A 22,137-nucleotide genomic window follows, 5' to 3' on the forward strand; every position below is an offset into this window, starting at 1 on the left:
CTGAACCATGTAGCCCGCATGGCCAGACACTGCATGCCTAAACATCTTTTGTTCGGCCGGATCGAGGGGGCTAAACGGCCCGGCACGGGCTAGAGAAGACATGGAGTGATGTGGTACAGGAGGACATGGAGCTGAGTCAACTTGCTGATGACTGGAACCAGCCGTGTCAAGATCGGCCTCTGTGGAGGAGCCTCCTGAAGGACGCTACTAGGCAGTTGGAGGCAGTCGCCCTCCAACAACAACGGAGGGCGGAGGAGCAACGCTCACAACAACGAGCGGAGTGCCGGGTGGCTAAAGCACAGAAAGTTGCCACAGTAGGGGGCACAGGTGGTGCATCAGCCAGTCGTCTCAGTCAGTCGACCTGTGCCATCTGGGTCTGCCCCGTTACTTCCTGCCAGCGGGCGTTCGACACTTTACGTGGCCTCAAGGTGCACATAGCCTGGTACAAGCGTTGTGGTGACGTCACCGCCACTTACTGGCGAATGGCGGTTGTTGTTGTTCAGTCTATGTATGTATGTATTCATAATCAACGTTGTTGGGTTTAGATCGCGTTATTTATAAATGTGTCGTAACCCTCCACCACCCGACACGGCCAATCAGCAAAAAAGTGTCACGTTGACAAAAGACAAATAGTTCACTGCTTTAGCCCACCGGTGTGTCGAAGCGTGAAACCACAACATTTACAATTTGAGTACGACGTTTCGCTGGTAATTGCATCCAGCATCATCGATATGTGTGTGTAACTCTACGTGTGTGTGTCAGTCGATTTGTGTGTGTAACTACATTTGTGTCTGCCTTTTTTGCCCGGGCAACGCCGGGTACTCACCGCTAGTATATATATAAAAGGCAAAGTTGTGAATGTGTGTCTGTTCAAAATGTTTAGTGTACTTTCCGACATGCAACAAACTGCAAATTTGCCATGTGGGTACTTTCCAGACTGTACACCATGCAAAAATTATAAAAATACACTTTTGTGTTTTGGGGGGGGGGGGTAGCTCAATAATGTATATAATTTTTGCACGGCAAGTGAGCTGTGACGTCAAATCTGTCACGTGATCCGCGCATGTGGAAGCATAACGCATTGTAGTGTAGTGGTTAGCGCGCTAAGCTACGAACCCGGCGACCCGAGATCGCATTCCCGCTCACGGCCACCACCGGTGACTATTTTAACCGGTTCTGGGCCTCCCCTAGGTCGACTCAGCCTCAAACGACTAACTGCTGTGGTGTGTGAACATCGCCACTGGGGAGACAAAGGCGGCCGGGCGTGGTGGATCCAAGTCCCGGGCGAAGCCGGGTAGTACAGCTAGTACGGTATAATGGGTCGTTGATGGGTAGAGTATAGCGTGTCTTACAGTCGAGTGTATAGTAGTGTTAGATAAATATTGCAGTCTGCGGTGCAATTTGGTGTTTGTAGTGCAGTGTGTAGCGGTAGTGTAACGGTTAGCATGTTGCACTACGAACCTGGTGTCCAGTAAAGATTATTTGAACTGATCCTGGGCTTCCCCTAAGTCGACTCAGGCTAAAATGAGTACTTGGTGCACTGTGAACATCACCACTCAGAAGACAAAGGTGGTCGGGTGTGGTGCTGGCCACCCACCCCCTCGTGTGCCGTTCCGGCCTTCATAGGTGCTCACTAACAGCACTTGCCCTAGATTTGAAGCTTTCATGACTGCAAGGATTCATACTCTTAGGTTTTTTCGGTAAAGTCACGTAGGTAAAAATAAATAATATAAATAATAATAGAAATAAAATAATAAATCATGACGTTTCGGAGGCAACACAAGTCTCCGTCATCAGGTGGGACCTTCACAGCTAAAATTTACTGTATCAAGTGAGGCAAAATTCCAAGAGACAAGCTCTTAAATACAAGTTAAGGGGGGAGGGGGGGGGCTTATCTGAATGTGGTAGCCAGTGAATGGAACGTGTTGGGGGGTGGGCGGGGCTAAAAGAAAACAATCAGTGTACCTCGACTTTGGGTTGTAACCGATGTTGGCTGACAATCCAAATACAAAAAAGGCAGTACTGTTAAACGCTGGGGATGTCAACACTCTGCAAAGTAGAATCGTACCTGTCAAATAAGATGGTACAAATATGTGTAGTTAAATCTTTTTTACATGGTTAATAACATCTTTCCAATGATTACTCAGTTTGTACCCATCATCATGGTTGAAGTTATGTCTGTGTTTGTATATCTGGATGGCTTCGTGTACAAACCTTTGATGGTAGCCAGAAGGTTTGCAGAGCACCTTGGTCTCGGAAAAGACAATATCATGAGAGCCCACAGCGTTGTAGCAATGTTCGGCAACGGCGGAAGACTCAATTTTGCCGTGTTTCAGATCTGACTTGTGCTCGCGGATACGATCGGAGATATGACATTTCGTTTCCCCAATGTAACAATCACAACAACTGCAACTCAGTTGATAGACTCCAGGGTATTGCAAGTCAGGAATTACATCTTTTACAGATGGGATTAGATCACAGATTTTATGTACTGTACTGAATCGGACTTGGATCGTATGTTTGTTTAGAATTTTGGAGATCTTTTTGGTCACGCCTGCTATGTATGGCAACGTAATAGTTCAAGTGGTTGTTTCTGTATGGTGGGAGAAACAGCTTGGCGGATCGTGCGGTCAGAGTATCCATTCATCTTGAGGACCCAATGTACATGTTTTAATTCACTGGCCAGGTGGTGTTGGTCAGAAATGCCATGAGCTCTGTGGTATAGTGTTTTGATGAGAAAATTCTTTTGAGCGGGTAGTGGTGGGAATCAGGTTTCAAGTAAGAATCTGTGTGGGTGGCTTTCCTGTAGACAGAATGTCCCAAGGATCCATCAGGTCTCCTCTCAAACAGAACATCTAAGAATGGTAGTTTGCCATCATTTCTCCACTTCCATGGTGAATCTGATGGATGGGTGTCTGGAATTGATGTGGTCCAGGAAATGGTTCAATGCTGGGAGGCCATGTGGCCAAATGATGAAAGTGTCATCCACATACTTCTTCCACAGGGAAGGACGCAGGGTGGACGTCTGGATGGCATCTGATTCAAACTTTTCCATGAACACATTGGCCAACACTGGTGACAAGGGGGAGCCCATAGGGGTACCCTCATTCTGTTTGTAGAAGGTGCCATTCCAGGTAAAATAAGTGTTGGTGAGGCAATGCCTAACCAGCGCAGGTACATCCGAATTCAATTCATGTTGGACCAAGTCTTCAATTATTGTTAGGGTGTCAGGCACTGGGACTTTGGTAAACAGAGATACCACATCAAAACTGACGAGGATATCGTCAGGAGATAGTACCATGTCTTTGACCATAGAGACTAAATGGGTTGACTTAAGTATTGCTGAAGAGGTCTTGCCAGTGAAGGGAAGCAGAGTATCTGATAGAAAACGGGCTAGTTTGTAGGTAGGAGAGTTGATCGTGGACACGATGGGCCGTAGTGGGGTGCCTTCTTTATGGATCTTGGGAAGACCATAGAATCTGGGAGGTCTAGCAGCCGAGGGTTTTAGGGAGGGACGTTTGGTTGGTTCGATTAGGGAAGTCGAACTCGTGATGATCTTGTTGGTTTTTGTCGTTAGGCTGTTAGTAGGATCGCTTTTAATTTTGGAGTAACTCCCATCATTGAGTAGGTCCAGGATTTTGTTGTTGTATGAGCCTTTATCCATGATGACCGTAGTATTGCCCTTATCGGCCGAGAGGATGACTATATCATCTCTCGTTTTTAAGTTCGCGAGTTCAGAGCGCTCGTTTTTGCTATTGTTACTAGGGGGTTTCTTAGCGTTCTTAAGAATAGTGGCCATTTCAGCTCTTGCTACATCCGCATGGATGTGTCCTATGCCTCTGAGGGATACATCAACCTGACAAATCACATCCTCTACTGGTATATGTTTAGGAGTGACAGCGAAATTTAGTCCTTTGGCCAGTACTGTTTTTAGATTGTCAGAAATTGGGATATTACTCTGATTAATAACCATCTTGTTGACATCCAGCTTTGTGATGTGTGGCTCTGGTTTCTTCTTTGATAGGAGGTTGAATTTAGAGATCAGGTTAGCTTTGCATTTGGCTGACAGTGAGTCAGCAGAAGCAGCAGTCATGTTGTCAACGTGGTTCCAATCAGAAGGGGACATTTTTTGTGTTAACATTAAATGTGTTTGTAAGAGTCTTGTCTAAATTATCGAGTTCAAATCGGAGTAACCTATCTCCTGACGATATCCTCGTCAGTATTGATGTGGCATCTCTGTTTACCAAAGTCCCAGTGCCTGACACCCTAACAATAATTGAAGACTTGGTCCAACATGGATTGAATTCGGATGTACCTGCGCTGGTTAGGCATTGCCTCACCAACACTTATTTTACCTGGAATGGCACCTTCTACAAACAAAATGAGGGTACCCCTATGGGCTCCCCCTTGTCACCAGTGATAGCCAATGTGTTCATGGAAAAGTTTGAATAAGACGCCATCCAGACGTCCACCCTGTGTCCTTCCCTGTGAAAGAGGTATGTGGATGACACTTTCGTCATTTGGCCACATAGCCTCCCAGCATTGAACCATTTCCTGGACCACATCAATTCCAGACACCCATCCATCAGATTCACCATGGAAGTGGAGAATGATGGCAAACTACCATTCTTAGATGTTCTGTTTGGAGACCTGATGGATCCTTGGGACATTCTGTCTACAGGAAAGCCACCCACACAGATTCCTACTTGAAACCTGATTCTTCCCACCACCACCCGGCTCAAAAGAATTCTCTCATCAAAACACTATACCACAGAGCTCATGGCATTTCTGACCAATAACACCTGGCCAGTGAATTAAAACATCTACATCGGGCCCTCAAGATGAACAGATACTCGGATCTGTAAAATATGCAATTCCTGAATTGCAATACCCTGGAGTCTATAAACTGAGTTGCAGCTGTGGTGATTGTTAGATTGGGGAAACGAAACGGCATATCTCCGATCGTGTCTGCGAGCACAAGTCAGATCTGAAACATGGCAAAATTGAGTCTTCCGCCGTTGCCGAACATTGCTACAACGCTGTGGGCTCTCTTGATATTGTCTTTTCCAAGACCAAGGTGCTCTGCAAACCTTCTGGCTACCATCAAAGTTTTGTACACGAAGCCATCCAGATATACAAACACAGACATAACTTCAACCGTGATGGGTACAAACTGAGTAATCATTGGAAAGATGTTATTAACCATGTAAAATAGATTTAACTACACATATTTGTACCATCTTATTTGACAGGTACTATTCTATTCTTAGGTTTTTTCGGTAAAGTCACGTAGGTATTAACCATGAAAAAAAGATTTAACTACACTTATTTGGACCATCTTATTTGACAGACAACTTTACAGGTTATTGATAGACAGCCAGGCTTGTTTTACCAGGTTTAGTTGTTTCTTTTTTCACACTTTGTTATGTAGGCCAGGCTTAGTCACAAACCGTACCTCTCCATAACAAAGGCTCAGCCTTTTGTTATGCAGTCTATTCTTAGTCTTAAGCCTCACCTTACCATATTAATAAAAAGTGTGCCGTACTTGGCCCTTCCCCTTTCCAACCATTATATATACGGAGTGGTAGCTCTTGTAATCTCTATTTACTTGATACAGCTGTCGTGGCTGTGACGATTCCACCTAAAGACGGAAGCTTGTGTTGCCTCCGAAACGTCGTGATTTTTATTTTATTTTACTTTTATTAATTTTAATTTTTTACCTACGTGACTTTACCGAAAAAACCTAAGAATATGAATCCTTGCAGTCACGAAAGCTTCAAATATAGAATTAAGGTACTATTCTACTTTACCGAGTGTTGACATCCCCAGCGTTTAACAGTACTGCCTTTTTTGTATTTGGATTGTCAGCCAACACCGGTTACAACCCGAAGTCGAGGTACACTGATTGTTCTCTTTTAGACCCCCCCCCCCACCACGTTCCATTCACTGGCTACCACATTCAGATAAGCCCCCCTCCCCCTTAACTTGTATTTAAGAGCTTGTCTCTTGGAATTTTGCCTCACTTGATACAGTCAATTTTAGCTGTGACGGTCCCACCTGATGACGGAGACTTGTGTTGCCTCCGAAACGTCGTGAATTATTATTTTATTTCTATTATTATTTGTATAAATTTTATTATTTATTTGTATTCTTTATTTTTACCTACGTGACTTTATCGAAAAAACCTAAGAGTATAGCACTTGCCCTAACAGTCCGTTAAGGCTATACGGGGGATCTTTGTAATGTATTGTGTGGTTTATAATGCAAAGCTCATCGGATTATTCCAGTCTCAATGAAGATTCTGATTCTGCAAGCTGTCGGTCAATCGGCCTCCTCTCCCAGTGCAAGGACAGATTTTGCCAACATACTATTCACCAGGTTAAATCCATGGCTGTGCAAATATCACCAATCACAGCATTGTGGGTTCACCACTCTGGTGAAATGTAGCAGCCACCCTGATTAGTAAGACAATCCAAATCGTGAAAACGCACTTATTTAAATTAGCCTTAACTCAGTCTTGATTTTAAGCTTTCGTGACTGCAGGAATCCATACTCTCTGGTTCTTTCGGTAAAGTCACATAGATATAAAAAAAATAATTAAAGAAAACACGTCGTTTCGGTCGCAACACAAGCGTCCGTCTTCAGGTGAGAAAATAATCTGCTGTTGTCGCTTTATATAGGCACGCAGGGGGGGGGGGAGTTTTGTCGAGTCGTAGCTGTAGGAGTTCACGGGAGAGAGGGGGGGGAGGGTTTGTGGCGTGCAGGGAAGGGTGGGGGCTGGCACAGGGGGAGAGAGTTTGTGGCGTGCAGAGGCGGGTGGGGCTAGAGAAATTAGCAAGTAAAGGAGCTCGAATTAGTAAGTTAAAAACTTGGCGCGGTTTATCGCATCATTCAAACAAAAATACAAAATTTGAATAAAAAAGATGGATTCAGATTGAGCAATCATTAATTTTCACCATTTACTTTGATTCTGAGAATGTGGGTCAGTGAGCGGGTGGGGTGGCCGAGTGAGTGGGCGAGTATGTGAGCAAGTGGGTGATTGAGTGCGCGAGTGGGTGAGCGATTTGGTGGGTGAGTAAATGAGTTGGTGAGTGTGTGGGAGCTAGTGGGTGATTGAGTGGGTTAGTGGGTGAGTAAATGAGTGGGGGATTGAATTTGTTGAATGAGTGAGCGAGTCGGTAAATTTGCCTTTACCTCACCCCCAGTTCTGGTAGTTTAACCTGCAGGTTCTGCATATTTCCTGCTTTCCATACACAGGCGCATTGGTGGGATCAACAGATGAAATGCGCCACTTGACCAATGTATCTATGGGATATTTTTGGCAGTATCAAAAATGATGAAAAAGTAGGAATAGGCTTTATCCTTTCTGACAATAAAACATAAGGTGTTATGTTCAAACACCAAATAGCGTTTGCAAGGAATTAAGTCTGCATTAACTACACGTACTTGTGGAAAAACCTGGAAACAAACATGCTCTGAAAATATTACCATTGTTCTAGAACTGACTGGCTTACACCAGATACATCCTTCTTTATGGCCTTGTCTCACCAGTGTTAGACCAGAGAACGCCAAAAGGCGAACACTTATAGCTCAGGTAGGGCAGAGTATGAAAAATGAGAATAGGTGTTTAGATTTTGATTTAAAGCTTGCGTGACTGCAGGGATTCATATTCTTGGTTCTTTCGGTAAAGTCACGTAGAAGGGAAATAATAAAATAATATAAATATAAAACAATAAAAATTCTCACGATGTTTCGACTGCAACACAAGCAATCATCATCAGGTGCGACTTTACCGAAAGAACCAAGAATAGGTGTTTAGATGTAAAACACTAGATACCTTTTGCAAGGCATCATGTCTGCATTAACCACAAAACATTTTGGCAAAATAGACTTAAGGTAAGCAATTCACAAATAATAAATACAAATTAAGTGTATGAGTCCAAACTGCAAACACGCCACATTTTGCAAGGCATCAACAAGTCAGCATTAACCAATCGTGCTCATGGTATATTTTACCACAAGTATCAAGTCTGTATTAACCGCATGCATTTTTTTTTTTTACAAGACTATGTGTTCATAGATCTACTCTTTCGTTGTCTGACTTGTTATTAAACTACTGGACAATCCAAAAACGCGAAGCACGTCTGATTGTCTGCGAGTCTTTGTCTCTGCGTGAGTATGTGTGTCTGTGTGAGTGAATTAATTTTATGAGTTAGTCTGAGTGGATCTGTGTGTGAGCCTATGGATTTCTGTGCGTCTCTGTGTAAGTCTGTGTGTCTGTGCGAGTCTGTGCATATCTGCGAGTCTGTGCGAGTGTGTCTGTGCAAGTATCTGTGCGAGTCTGTGCAAGTCTGCCTCTCCGTGAGTGTGCATATCTGTGAGTCTGTGCGAGTGCATCTCTGTGCAAGTGTGTCTTTGTGAGGGTGTGGGTCTCTGTGTGAGTCCGAGTGACTTAGGGTAACAGTTTCCCAGGTTTCACGCAATTTGGATCAAAATAATATAATGTAGCTGCCCAAACTTGTTTGAAACCACGTAGTTTAGTCTCTTGGCATCCCCATTCTGCCATCTGTCCTCATTTAAACCGCCTCTATTATTAAAATTACTAACGTTTAAGTGCGTATAACTTTACATCATTGCTATTATCATTACGTTGCTTTGCTGTTGTCTGCCCTTGAAAACGAGTTTCTTAGCTCAATGGACTTCACGCGGGAAACGAACACTTCCGTCTAATCTCTGAAATTGTATCGTTGACTCAATCGGGAATACGTGCAGAAGCATCGGACCCCCGAGTGCAGAAAGAGTCGTCAGAAGGCTTCTGAACTCGAGTATCGAGACTTTGTGAGGTAGGTTAAGACAATTAAACAATTCAAGCAAATCAGTCAGGCAAGGGCAGGAGGCAAGCCCTGCATGGCTAGGCCCCACATCGTATTGTTGCAATGTCACAACCTGGACATCGATCCATAGCTGCTACTCAATTGGTGTCCCTACGAGAGAAAGAACAAACCAAGCTTTACCTGGGTAAACAACAACCATAACAACCACGATGTCAACAACTCACCTCGGATCAAACTGAGTAACAAGCAAAGCGCTGCAGCTCCTGGAGTTTCGTGACGTCACGCAGAAACACGTGTCGGTGATTACATGACGTCACTGGTGAAGGACACCCTCTTACCGCATAAATTATACTCTTAGTTCTTTCGGTAAAGTCACGTAGGTAAAAAATGAAATTAAAATTAATAAAAATAAAATAAAAATCACGACGTTTCGGAGGCCTGAAGACGGAAGCTTGTGTTGCCTCCGAAACGTCGTGATTTTTATTGTTTTATTTTTATTAATTTTAATTTCATTTCTTACCTACGTGACTTTACCGAAAGAACTAAGAGTATGAATCCTTGCAGTCACGAAAGCTTCAAATCTAGAACGCATAAATTATGTTCATGATTTATTCCATATATAGGCGTGGCTTTGCCCACATGATTTACCAGGAACGGGAATCGGCAGTGAGCAAGCTGACATGACGTCACACACCGATGGCGCCAGGCTGAGTGGTTACGTCAGAGAGCGAGGAAAGTAATGCTGTGAGTGTTGTGTTTTAGAGTCTAAGTTTATTTAGATTTCTTTCGCATTTCTCCTATTTTACAGATATAATTTGGGTGCGTGAGCTCAACAACCTGAATATTGCTGTAGGAAACGAGTACAGTGCAGGGTCCTTAAGGAATATTGCACAGCTGTGAGTGTTGTGTCGTGTGTGTACACTGTACACTCCATGGACGTACAGTGCGTGCTGTGTGTATATTGTGTGCACTTACGCTGTGTACACTGTATGCATACATTGTGTGTTGTGTGTGGTCTGTGTGTTTACTATGTGTACACCAGAGGTGGGACAAAGTCATTGTTATGCAAGTCCAAGTCGAGTCGCAAGTCATCAAATTCATGACTCGAGTCTGACTCGAGTCCAAGTCACATGACTCGAGTCCACACCTCTGGTGTACACCGTGTGTACACTGTGAGTGATGTGTGTACGCTGTGTGTTTACTGTGTATGCTGTGTGTACATTTGTGTGCGAGATACGTTTGTACACGGTTGGCTACGTCCGGTGCGAAAGAAGTTTAATATACATACGCCTAAGATGTGTATGGTCTGTGTGTGTGTAATGTGTACATTGTACGTTGTGTGTGTACATTGTATGAATGTACATTGTACGTGTGATCTGCGTGTGTGATGTATTTATATATTGTGATGTTTGTGTAATAACACGCTGGAGACGGCTTGTAGAATCGGTCCTTTTATTTTACTTCCTTTGCAGTTCACAAACACTCACCGTTGCTGGCAGCAACGGGAAGCGGTCAGACAGTCACCAGAGACCCACCACCACGTGGCACCCGGAGCTCCACTCGCGCGTGGCCTCTCCCTCTCTTAGTTCCGTGTCTGACCCCGTGTCTCTCTCTCTCCCCTTATTTAATGCCTGGGTCACGTGGTACACTCCAGCCAATCCTCAATAGCCTGTGCCGAATGTTCCAGATCCCCCCATCAACTCCCGGGACCACGCCCCTGACTTGTCTTCCCATTGGCTGAGGCCAAGACCAACGAAACCAATCACCTAGCTGACATCCCGTGATCACGCCGAGGCCATGCTCCCAGGCTCTCCCTCCCATTGGCTGTAAAGCGGGACCGGCAAAGCCGATCACCCCGTGAATCCGACATAGGTTCCTATTACATCACCCCCCCCCCCCCCCCCGGTGAAAAAGTCAGCCGTCTCGGCTGGGAAAAGGGTGACAAGCCGATTCCATAAAATTGCTTATTAGGGCGTCAAAGACGCATTAACCATGAAGGGGCGAAATGGGCGTTTATGCGCCGAACAAAGCTAAAATTCACCCATGAATAACCAGACATACATTAGGGCGCCCCTGCAGCGCGGTAACAACAGGGAAGAGACTGCAAGGCAATCAATGCTATCGAAACGGAAGAGATTTCGACCGCGTACGCGACGCGGGACCCTCTCCGCTTCCTGCGCACGGTCGCCTTGCCGCCGGATCAACAGGAGGTGGTTGGCATGAAGAAGAAGGAGGATTTCCGATTACGGTCGTGTCCAGGTCAGGTCCCGTTGGAGGAGGGACGGCGGGGGTTTCAGCAGCCCTCAAAACCTGTTCATCTGCGGGTGGCACAACACAGTCCCGCTGGGGATCAACGGGCGAGGAAAGCGGCATATTCGGCACAGCAGACCCCGGCAGGTCAACAAGTGGAGATGAGGTGTCGGTACGCGGGTCAACGTAGGGTTTGAGTCGCGGTGAATGGACGTACCACCGACGTTTTCCGTATTGGACGCGAACACTCTGGGTTCCGAATGTCCACCAACGTCACAGGCCCCCACCAAGGCCTGTGCAATTTAGGGGATGTGCCCACCGGCACCTGAGGGCAGTGGAGCCATGCCTGATCGCCCACCGACCAGGGCATGTGGGTACGCAATCGACGCGCACACCTCTCGTTCCTTGCCTGCGTACGGGCCGTCGCACACCTGGCGGCTTCTCGCGCCTCTGTAACCCGTTCAAGCGAGTCCCGTACGTGATCACGCAAGGAAAGGGACGGCTGTTTCCTCGGCGTACCCAGTTGTACATCAATGGGGGGTACGTTCTCACAACCATACATCAAGAAAAATGGCGAATATCCCGTGGACGAGTGCGGAACCATGCGGTATGCCGCTAAGACGCCTGGTATGTGCAAGTCCCAATCGGTCTGCTTTTCACTGACCGTGTGACAAAGCATAGCCGAGAGGGTGCGGTTAAATCGTTCCACCATGCCGTCCGTTTGCGGATGGTAAGGGGTAGTGCAGATTTTCTTTGTGCCCAGCGCAGCGCAAACATCCTTGAGCAATTTAGAGGAGAAGTTACGTCCCTGATCCGTGAGCAGCCTCTCGGGTGCTCCTTTATCCATGACATAACCATTCACGAAAGCATCGGTGATGGACGCGGCCGTCTGGTCAGGCAGAGGCCAGGCCATAGGCCATCGAGAAAAATATTCTACCCCGACCAGAAGGTATTTGTTGCCCCTAGCGGATGGAGGGAACGGCCCGAGGATGTCCAGAGCAACTAATTCATTTATACGGGATACCTCAATGGAATGTAATGGCGGCACATAATGTTTCCGAGGCGGTTTCCTCTTCGCACAATCATGGCATGACCGGACAAAGTCGTTGACGTCTGCCGTCATGCCGGGCCAAAAGAAATCTTTCTGCATTGCGGCCAAAGTCTTTTGCACGCCGAGGTGCATTAATTTGTCAGCGTGCAGAGCGCGAAGCAGATCATGGCGAAGGGATGTAGGCACGACAAGGCGTGGTCGGTCAGACAATCCATCGGTACACATTAATAGTCCCGCCTGGCCCCGGAACATCCGCCACTTCCATCCCGCCAAATGAGCTCTCGGTTTCCCGATCAATTTCCGCAGCGGAGCCAGAGAGGCATCTGCCTCCTGCTCGCGTAGCCAAACCAAGTGCGGCAGCCGCAGGGTATCATCAGTATCCACTGGCACATCCTGGCCGTCATCGTTCGACATCGCCCCCATAACCGAACAGGGCGAGGTAAGCGGCGCCCCGCAGCGGTGCATACCCGTCAGACAAGTGCACGGGGGAATGGGTGGTAACCTGGAGAGCGCGTCCGCGTTGGCGTGGCGAGCACCCTTGCGGTACATGATATCGAAGGAAAATTCCTGTAACGATTCCAACCACCGTGCCAATTGGCCTGATGGTTGGTCCAATTTCAATGAGTATTGCAAAGCCGCGTGATCAGTGCGAACGAGGAATTTCCTTCCATACAGGTACGGCCGGTACAGGCGAACAAAATGCACGATCGCCAAAAGTTCCCGCCTTGTCACGCAATATCGTGTTTCTGCCGGGGACAGAACCCTACTGCCATATGCAACCACTCGTTCAACCCCGTCTTTACGTTGCGATAAAACGGCCCCGATGCCGATATCGCTAGCATCCGTGTCAAGGATGAACGGCTGGGAAAAGTCTGGGTAGTCGAGCGTAGGCGCCGTGGCGAGGTGATCCCGGAGCGAGTGAAAAGAGCGTTCCTACTCCGGACCCCATTTAAACCTTTGATTTTTGCCCGTCAGAATATGCAGTGGTTTAGCCAGCGTGGCGAAGTTCTTAACAAACCGGCGATAGTAGGTGCAAAGCCTATAAAGCGCTGAACGTCGCCCACCGAAGTGGGTGTAGGTCACTCTCGGACACATCGCGTTTTCTGAGGGTCAGTGGACACGCCGTCCGAACTGACAATATGACCCAAGTAACGGACGGAGTGTTGCAAAAGGTGGCATTTCTTTGGTTTAAACTTTAGGTCAGCCGAGCGCATCCTCTGAAAGACAGTCTCCAGGCGTTGGAGGTGTTCCTCGAACGTGCGGCTAAAAACGATAATATCGTCTAAATATATGAGGCATGTCTCCCACTGTAGTCCCGCCAGTACCAGTTCCATCAGGCGTTGGAACGTCGCCGGAGCCGCATTTAAGCCCATGGGTAAACGGTTAAACTCAAAGAGGCCTTGTGGCGTGCGGAATGCCGTCTTGGGTTTCGACGCGTCATCGAGGGGGAGCTGCCAAAAGCCCGAGGACAGATCGAGGGTGGAGAAGAATTTTGCCCCTGACAAAGCGTCCAATGAGTCATCCATCCGTGGTAAAGGGTATGCGGCCGCCACGGATATCTTATTAAACCGGCGGAAATCGACGCAAAATCTCGTCCCACCATCCTTTTTCTTAACCAGTACCACCGGAGCGCCCCACGGACTGTTGGACGGCGAAATAATATCCGCCGCCAACATCTCGTCTACCGCGCCGCGTACGTGTTCCTTTTCTGCAGGGCTCATGCGGTGCGGATGCATACAAATCGGAGGTGTCGCACCGGTGTCAATATGATGTGACAAAAGCGACGTGCAGCCGAGATCCAAATCATTTTTACTGAAAACGTCAGCATACTGTAGTCACAACGAATGCAAAGGAGAACTCTGCGCGTTTAATAAAGATGAATTTTCTCCGCACAAGTCCGCGATCCACCGTTCCTGTGAACGATCGCATGGCGGTCCATCGGTGTGGGTTTTAATATGTGGCTTTCCGTCAAAAGTGGCGAAATCAGTAGTGGCGTGAGCCAATACCGATCCAGCCGGGACAACGACCCGGTCTGGCCCCCCATTCAACACCTGTATGAACGGGGCCTGACCCGGCCGTATGATCGTTTGGGCCGCCACCAAGGAAAAAGATTTAGACACCGAATTCGATGGGGATAATAACACACCCATCGTACCATCCTTAACCTGAAGGGGTTTACGGTAACGCAGCGGGATAAGCATATGTGAGCCCGATGGAACTTCTACTGTGGCAGCGACCATGGCGTTAACAGCGTTACCCGGCGGCGAACGGGCCAGCAGGGAAGGCAGGAACGACATCCTATGACCCCCCGGCATTTCTAAACAATCCTGGTCGACCAGTATCTTAAGTGGCATGCGGCGCAAGAAATCGGTGCCTAATAGGCATGGGACGGCCAGTGAGCGCGAGATCAACACCGATCCTTCTGCGGTAATATTACCGATAGCAATTCGCACATCAACTTTACCGAAAATATCCATGCTACCCCCATTCGCGGCTACACACGCGTCATTAACCCTGCGGATTCGTGATGAGCGGCGTCGAGGAGAGCGGCCGTCGGAGGTAGAGGAGCTGTAGCTCCTAGCAGATCGTCGTCGTCCGTCTCCGCAACTTCCTCCGATGGAGGGTCGGGTGGGTTCTTCTTTGAGGTGCTTGGACATCTTGAAGATCGTCCAAACAGTCCCAGAAGAACTTCTGACACCAATGTAATAACACGCTGGAGACGGCTTGTAGAATCGGTCCTTTTATTTCACTTCCTTTGCAGTTCACAAACACTCCCCGTTGCTGGCAGGCAACGGGAAGCGGGCAGACAGTCACCAGAGACCCACCACCACGTGGCACCCGGAGCCCCACTCGCGCGTGGCCTCTCCCTCTCTTAGTTCCGTGTCTGACCCCGTGTCTCTCCTCTCTCCCCTTATTTAATGCCTGGGTCACGTGGTACACTCCAACCAATCCTCAATAGCCTGCGCCGAATGTTCCAGATCCCCCCATCAACTCCCGGGACCACGCCCCTGACTTGTCTTCCCATTGGCTGAGGCCAAGACCAACGAAATCAATCACCTAGCTGACATCCCGTGATCACGCCGAGGCCATGCTCCCAGGCTCTCCCCCCATTGGCTGTAAAGCGGGACCGGCAAAGCCGATCACCCCGTGAATCCGACATAGGCTCTTATTACATTTGTATAGTGTGTGGTGTGATGTTTGTATATTGTGTGTGGTGTGTATATTGTGTGTGATGTTTTTATATTGTGTGTGATTGTGATGTGTGCACATTGTATACCTACGTAAAGTAGAGCCGACACGAGGTTTCATTTTCCCCCAGTCCAGAGGTGGGCGGTCAGGGCCAGCAAGGCATTCTCTGCTGGCTTAGAGATTGTCAGAATCAGATTTTTTTAAAAATATAAATTAATGTATATTTTCATAAATTGTATATGTATTTTACAAAGTTCGTTCCCAGCAGTCTATTAACGTCACTCATTGGTTCTTTCGGTAAAGTCACGTATGTAGAAATAAAATAAAATTTTAATAAATCACGACGTTTCGGACGCAACAGAAGCGCTCATCATTGGGTTGACATTGGGCAAAACGCATAGCGAAGGAACACACAGACGGACATTACACATGTAGTGGTGTTAACTACATGCTGTTCGCAAACTGTGAGAGAGCAGATCGTAAACAAGGTTTTCCCGCTCAATCAAACGGTCAGGGTCAAATGGGGTGAGGTAGGACCCAAACGCCAGATTGGGAAGGACCAATCGGAGGGTCCCACAAGGTGGCCGGGGATTGGACAACCCGGCCACGAACAGGTATAAAAGCCAGAGCGCTGAGAGCTCTTGGCCAGTTCTGCTACACGAAGACCCAAGTCGGCCGAAGAAATCTAGGACCCTGGACCAAGCCCTCCAGCCCTTATCAGGGCTAGGGCTCAGTGTAACCAGTGGTCGGGGAGAGATCCCCTAGGTCCAGCCAGAGGACGCTGGGATAGCAGGGAGATTAGATAGCCTGCAAGGTCCGGAGGCTGTGTCTCCTTAGGGTAACGGGTGAGGGGACCATATACCCCTTTGTGTGATAGGGACTGTGTATTAAGATAATAAAAAGTGTGTGCCATAAAGAAGTTTAGAAGTCCGTCCTTTACAACACTACACACATATAGCACACAGAGAAGGGCAAACTGCACGGAGGCAAATACAGCAAGAAGATGTGAGACGCGAACTCAACAAACCTTAGAAACATAATGTGATACAAACCAGTCGGCCAACAACACAGTTAGACACTAACCTGGTTGACCACGTATTTCAAAAGACTGCTAAATTTTGTGTTCATCTTCTGGGCTGAACATACCAACGTATAACAGAGGACAAGGACTCGTGAACAGACACGAGGTACCAAGGTAGCATAGATACATACACAGAGAAGACACAGGGAAAGATGTTAGGCAGCACAGAGGAACAACCAGAGCAACACCACACCAAGAGACATACACATGTAGGACTCGTACTGACGCGACAGCTTCTTTGTCTTTCTCGGTACTTTATTAACTCATAGTTTCACATCTCCGTCGACATCACTCAATGCCCCTCCATATACTTCAACTCACAACTCCCCATCAACATCACTCAGTGTCCGTCCGCTTGCTCGCTCCGCTCCACTGGCTTCGCTCGCTCTCCTGTTCCTCCAGCGATCCTCCTCTTTGCTCTCTCTCCAGCTCGGTCGCTCTTTGTTAACTCTATCGTCCCACTCCGTCGTAGCTCTCCATTGTCTTTCTCTCCACCAAGGTCCGTTACTCCGCTGCTATCTTATGCTGTATTCGCTCCATCCAATGCTATTTTATCTGTATTCTCTCTATCCACTGCTACCGTACACTGTATTCTCTTTGCCCACTGCTACCTTATACTATACCCACTCTATCCGCTGCTCCGTCTCTCCGTCCGGTCATCACTCGTCCCAGGCACCAACTCCCATTTCTCTCCACGCTCTCTGCCTTTATCCCTGAACCAATTCCCCTTAATTAATTGGGTCATCCCCCAGCCTCCAGTGCCACGTGGCGTTGTTGTTGTAGGTACAGCGACGCCAATTCCAGACACCCATACCTATCGTCCAATCACCGGCCTGCGTCCTCAATTACCCCCGGCCACCTGCAGCCCCCCTTAACTATCACGCCACCTTAATTGGTACAATAACAACAATAAGTGGCTCAGCGCCCTGTGTCCCCGTTTGCCCTCACTGTCCGCCACGTGCACGCATCTCAACCCAGCGCTTGACGTGTGTTTCTCAAGCCCTACATACACATGGAGAGGCACACACAAAAAGACGCCCGGAGGAATAGCGTACAGGGACTTATATAGGCTGTAGAGGTGGGGGGAGGGAAGGGGCGTAGAGAAGGCCCAATGCAGGAAACAAATTGTGGGAAACAATGGGGAAACGACAACGAAGAAAGCACATGGGAAAACTAAAATGGACACACAAACCACGGTAAACTAAAACTAAGCAAAATTACAAGTAGAGATACACAGGGAAATATGGACAATTGTAAGGATAACCTCCCCGTAGAAGTGGATTCATCTAGAATTGAGGCTTTCGTGATTGCAGAAATTACTATACTCATTGGTTATTTCGGTTAATTTTCGTGTGTCTGTCTCCTAGTTTTCAATTTTGCGTGCGCGTTCCACATTGTCATCTTACTTGCAGCAGCAGCAGTACGTTGGCGTACACTCATTGATATGCTAATTCTCTCTGCCCCCTCCCTCTCTCCGTTCTCGCCCCCCCTCTCTATATTTAAGGGACCGTCATAGAGACAACCCCTCTCTTTGTGCCGATGTGTGTCCTCTCTCTGTGTGCCGTTGTGATGTCTGTCTGCTTGTATGTCTGTCTATAGTTTTCTTGTTAGATTTTTTGTTGCTATTTCTTTTATACCTGATGATGATTGCTTGTGTTGCAATCGAAACGTCGTAATATGTTATTTTAATTTATTATTTTATTTTTAGACGTGACTTAACCGAAAAGAACCAAAGAAAGACACGTGTGTAGAAATAAAATACAATTTGAATAAATCACGAATAAAATACAATTCAAATAAATCACGACATTTCGAACGCAACACAAGCGCTCATCAAGTGAAAATGGGGCAAAACACATAGCGAGGGAACACACAGAGGGACATCACGCACATAGCACACAAAGAATGACAAACTGCACGGAGGCAAATACAGCAAGAAGATGGGAGACGTGAACTCAACAAACCTTAGAAACATAATGCGATGCAAACTAGTCGGCCACACTATTCCACTCGATAAAGGTTACGGTCGCTGTGAATATGGGGTGGTTACGTCGAAAGACACTAGTCTATAGTCCTAGTGTCATGGTGAGATTATTCGAAGGTGGTTTAATTGCAAGATGCTATCCTCTTGCAATTAAACCACCTATGAGAGATAAAATACACTCATTGCAGAGACATGAATATATGGTGACTGAAACCATCAAGGATGTACCACTGTTACGCAGTATGACAGGATGCTGCATCACAAATAGACATCGCATAGCCCAAATCAATGGCATTATCAAAGAAACAAGAACAAACAGTCACATTTACTCATAAGACCACCAAGCAAACAAAATGCCGTAAAACACAAATAACACAATCAGAATTCAACAGGCTTCCCCACAGATTCCAACCAAGCTGCTGGGCCTAAACCCACATGCCACCATGCACACTCAAAGGCACAGCCAGGCCACTGAATCTGAATATCATTCACACCAGCAGCAACGATCTAAAGCAAGCAATAATAATAAATATCAGAGGTGTGGACTCGAGTCATGTGACTTGGACTCGAGTCAGACTCGAGTCATGAATTTGATGACTTGCGACTCGACTTGGACTTGCATAACAATGACTTTGTCCCACCTATGAGATGTGGACTCGAGTCATGTGACTTGGACTCGAGTCAGACTCGAGTCATGAATTTGATGACTTGCGACTCGACTTGGACTTGCATAACAATGACTTTGTCCCACCTCTGATAAATATATATCAACAGGCCCGGCTTTTTCTTGAAAGGTCCTTCTCGAAAAAGGCTTTGCCAGTAAATCCGCCACCAAATCCATTTCTTCTCCTTCGGCCATTGTGCGTTAAAAAACAATGGGTCTAAGTAAAAATCTAAACAGAAAATCTAAAGCACTACATCTAAAAATCGAAACTTCACGAAATAAATTTTAAATAAAGCTTAGATGATGCTACGTTACGTGCTTGCTAGTTTTACTTCAATTAGCTCACTTGCCCTCCGATCACGCCACACGAAAAATGCTAACGTGACACTTATCTGCTCTGGATCTGCGCCTCCCCTAGGTCAACCCAGCCTCACAACTACACCCAGTGTACACAATAAATACGCAGACCACACACAATATACATGGTCATAGTGTACACAGAACACGGTGTAGACGCATCATTCAGATAGTGTACACACACGGTGTACACACACTCTACACATTGTACACAACATTCGCCACTAAATGGCAGTGATGTACCCATGGCGCTTTTGCCAGGCTAGGTGCACTTTGAGGCCAAGTCAAGTGTCGAACGCTCGCTGATAGGACGTTGTGGAACAGACCAGGTGCCATGGGTTGACTGACTGAGATGACTGGCAGATGCACTAACTGTGCCAACTTGCTATATTTTAGCCACCCGGCATTCTGCCTGTTGTTGTGAGCATCGCTCATATGCCCTCCGTTATTGAAGGGTGACTACCTCCAACTGCCAAGTATTGTCCTTCACAAGCCTCCGGATCTTGACAACGCTGATACCAGTCTTCAGCAAGTCCACTGAGCTCCACATCATCCTCTACTGCATCAGTCAATCTGTTTTACAGCCCGTGTTACGCCCATTTAGCCCCCCTATCCGGCCAAACAGAAGCTGTTTGAGCATGCAGTGGCTGGGCATGCAGTCCACATGACCCAGCCAATGCAGCCGTTCCTGCCAGAGGAGCTCAACTAATGTAAATGTGTTCAGATCTTTCAAATATTGGTGAGCTCACACATTCCAGCCTGGTTAAACCCAGGATGGATCGTAGGCAGGCCAGCCTGAATGTTTCTAACTTGCACAGATGTTCCATTAGAGTGATCCACGTTTTGCAAGAATAGAAGAAAGTGAGGGCCAAGAAGACCCAAAGATTTCTGTTTAGATGGTCATACCAGGTAGCCTCCACACAGCGTTAAGCAGCTGATGAAAATATGCCATCCGACTGATTCGGAGTGAGACCTCTGCTGTCAAACCGGAGCTGGTCATAACCATACTGTCCAGGTGTAGAGGAGTAGCGGGTGACGGCACGTCACGCTCACCCTCCGAGGGAGTGACGTCGGAGAAAGTGAGGTCAGGGAGACCTCGGGGGACGGTGACGTCATGTCCCAAGGGGATATTTAAAGGGAACCCCGTGACGTAAGCGGGGTCGTCGAGGGAGCCGGGGAACGAGGAGAGAGGGAGTTGGGAACCAGGGTAGGATAACCTCACACGAGGCTAATTCACCCGACCGGCAAAAGTTGGTTTAGCCCTCGGCCGGTGCAGGGGAAAGAGCCCAGATAGCCGGGGGTGGGGGGGGGGGTGTTAGGGACTCCCAGTACCCCTTCCCTGGGGGGGAAATAGATAGCCGTGGACAGTAGGCGGGAGCTGTAATTACTTAGCCGTAAGCCCCGAATAAACTTGGCGGAAGCCCCCTCCAAGACCTGCCTCTGAGTCGTGGTTTGCACCACAACACAGGTATGGAAAACTTTCCACTGGAAAACTCTCCATTCTCTCCCTCAACTTTCCATTACAAATAGAGAATTGAGGGGTGGAGTGTTTAATGGCACGAAATACCCAGGCAGGTGCTTAGTTTTGGTGGAGCTGATGGTAAGGCTCCACCATCTTGTGACACACTCCAGGCACAGCAGCAGCGCCTCTTTCTCTGAGCAGCAATCACCAGATCATCAGCATTCATAATATGGATGACCAATATGGAGCCATCCTTTGACCGCACCCGGGCTTCGATCATCCTCCCATTGTATCTGCACCAGATGTAAATTTCACCAGTACAGCCATGGAAAACTTCACGAACTACGTAGTCAAAAATATGTTAAATCATGTGGGAGCCAGCGGACATCCCAAGGTGAACAGGGAATGGCGCTGACACCCAGCCACGTAGTTTTACCCAAGCCTGCGAGTCAGGGACTCTGAAAGCACAACTAACAACCCAGAGCCCTGGCCTATTCATGGTAAAATAAGCCTTGACCATGTCAATACAGCAAAGATATAGGTGCTAATGGGATTCCCTCCACCCCTGATGTAGCAAGTCTCATTAAAAAAATGCCCTTCACCATCCTCGCCTGCATCACTGTCTTATTCTAATTAAGCATTAATCTCTCCTGCACAAGAAAACCAGAATCAGGACTCAAGGTAAAGAAAACGGATTGTTTTGTTTTCATGTTACTTTCTTTTATTTACTTCATGCCATTGTTTTACACTTTCCCATGCAAATGTATATTTATAGTTTAATAATGGTTCCCTTTTTTGTGGAACCGTAACACGTTTCAAAACACTGACCGTATGGGCATTTAAATACAGTACATTATTGTGTTCCTACTTATGAACCGTTCAACGTACGAACGGGTCCCAGGAACTAATTGTGTTCGTAAAGTCGATGACTATCCTTATTCCTTAACCTGAATTGTCCTTGTTTCCTAAAATATTCACGTTTTTTTCGTTCCTGAGCTCACGCACCTATCGGAGCTCTGTAATATAGATGTAGAAATGTAAAACAAATCTAAATAAACTTAAACTCTAAAAACATCCCCCCTCCCTCTTTCTCTCGGTCTCTGACGTTATTACTCAATACTCAGCGCGGTGCAGGATACCCCGCTAGTAACGTCATGTCATCAAGGAACTCCCCTCCACAACGCACCTCCGCGTGACGTCACATCGGCTTCATCTGCCGATTCCCGTGCCTGGAAAATCCTTTATTATTTTTTCTATCTACGTGA

The 22,137-nt window shown here is 47.2% G+C and overlaps 1 protein-coding gene and 1 long non-coding RNA gene across 2 annotated transcripts in view; both read right to left on the reverse strand.

Moving 5' to 3' along the window:
* LOC144950573 (uncharacterized) overlaps nt 1-9,125 on the reverse strand; it is a 31,936-nt gene extending 22,811 nt beyond the window's left edge. The window contains exon 1 of the mRNA XM_078880710.1: nt 9,059-9,125. The gene's annotated coding sequence lies outside the window, so the exon portion shown is untranslated. The remainder of the gene's footprint in view (nt 1-9,058) is intronic.
* A 1,984-nt stretch (nt 9,126-11,109) lies between these two features.
* LOC144950577 (uncharacterized) lies at nt 11,110-22,104 on the reverse strand. Its single transcript, XR_013640388.1, has 3 exons — nt 22,059-22,104; nt 15,417-15,493; nt 11,110-11,152 (listed from the first exon to the last, which is right to left on the reverse strand). It is a non-coding gene; the product is annotated as an uncharacterized LOC144950577 (long non-coding RNA).
* Nucleotides 22,105-22,137: the final 33 nt, after the last annotated feature.

This window comes from Lampetra fluviatilis, chromosome 58 (genome assembly GCF_964198595.1).
Source record: "Lampetra fluviatilis chromosome 58, kcLamFluv1.1, whole genome shotgun sequence".
NCBI classification, from domain to species: domain Eukaryota; kingdom Metazoa; phylum Chordata; class Hyperoartia; order Petromyzontiformes; family Petromyzontidae; genus Lampetra; species Lampetra fluviatilis.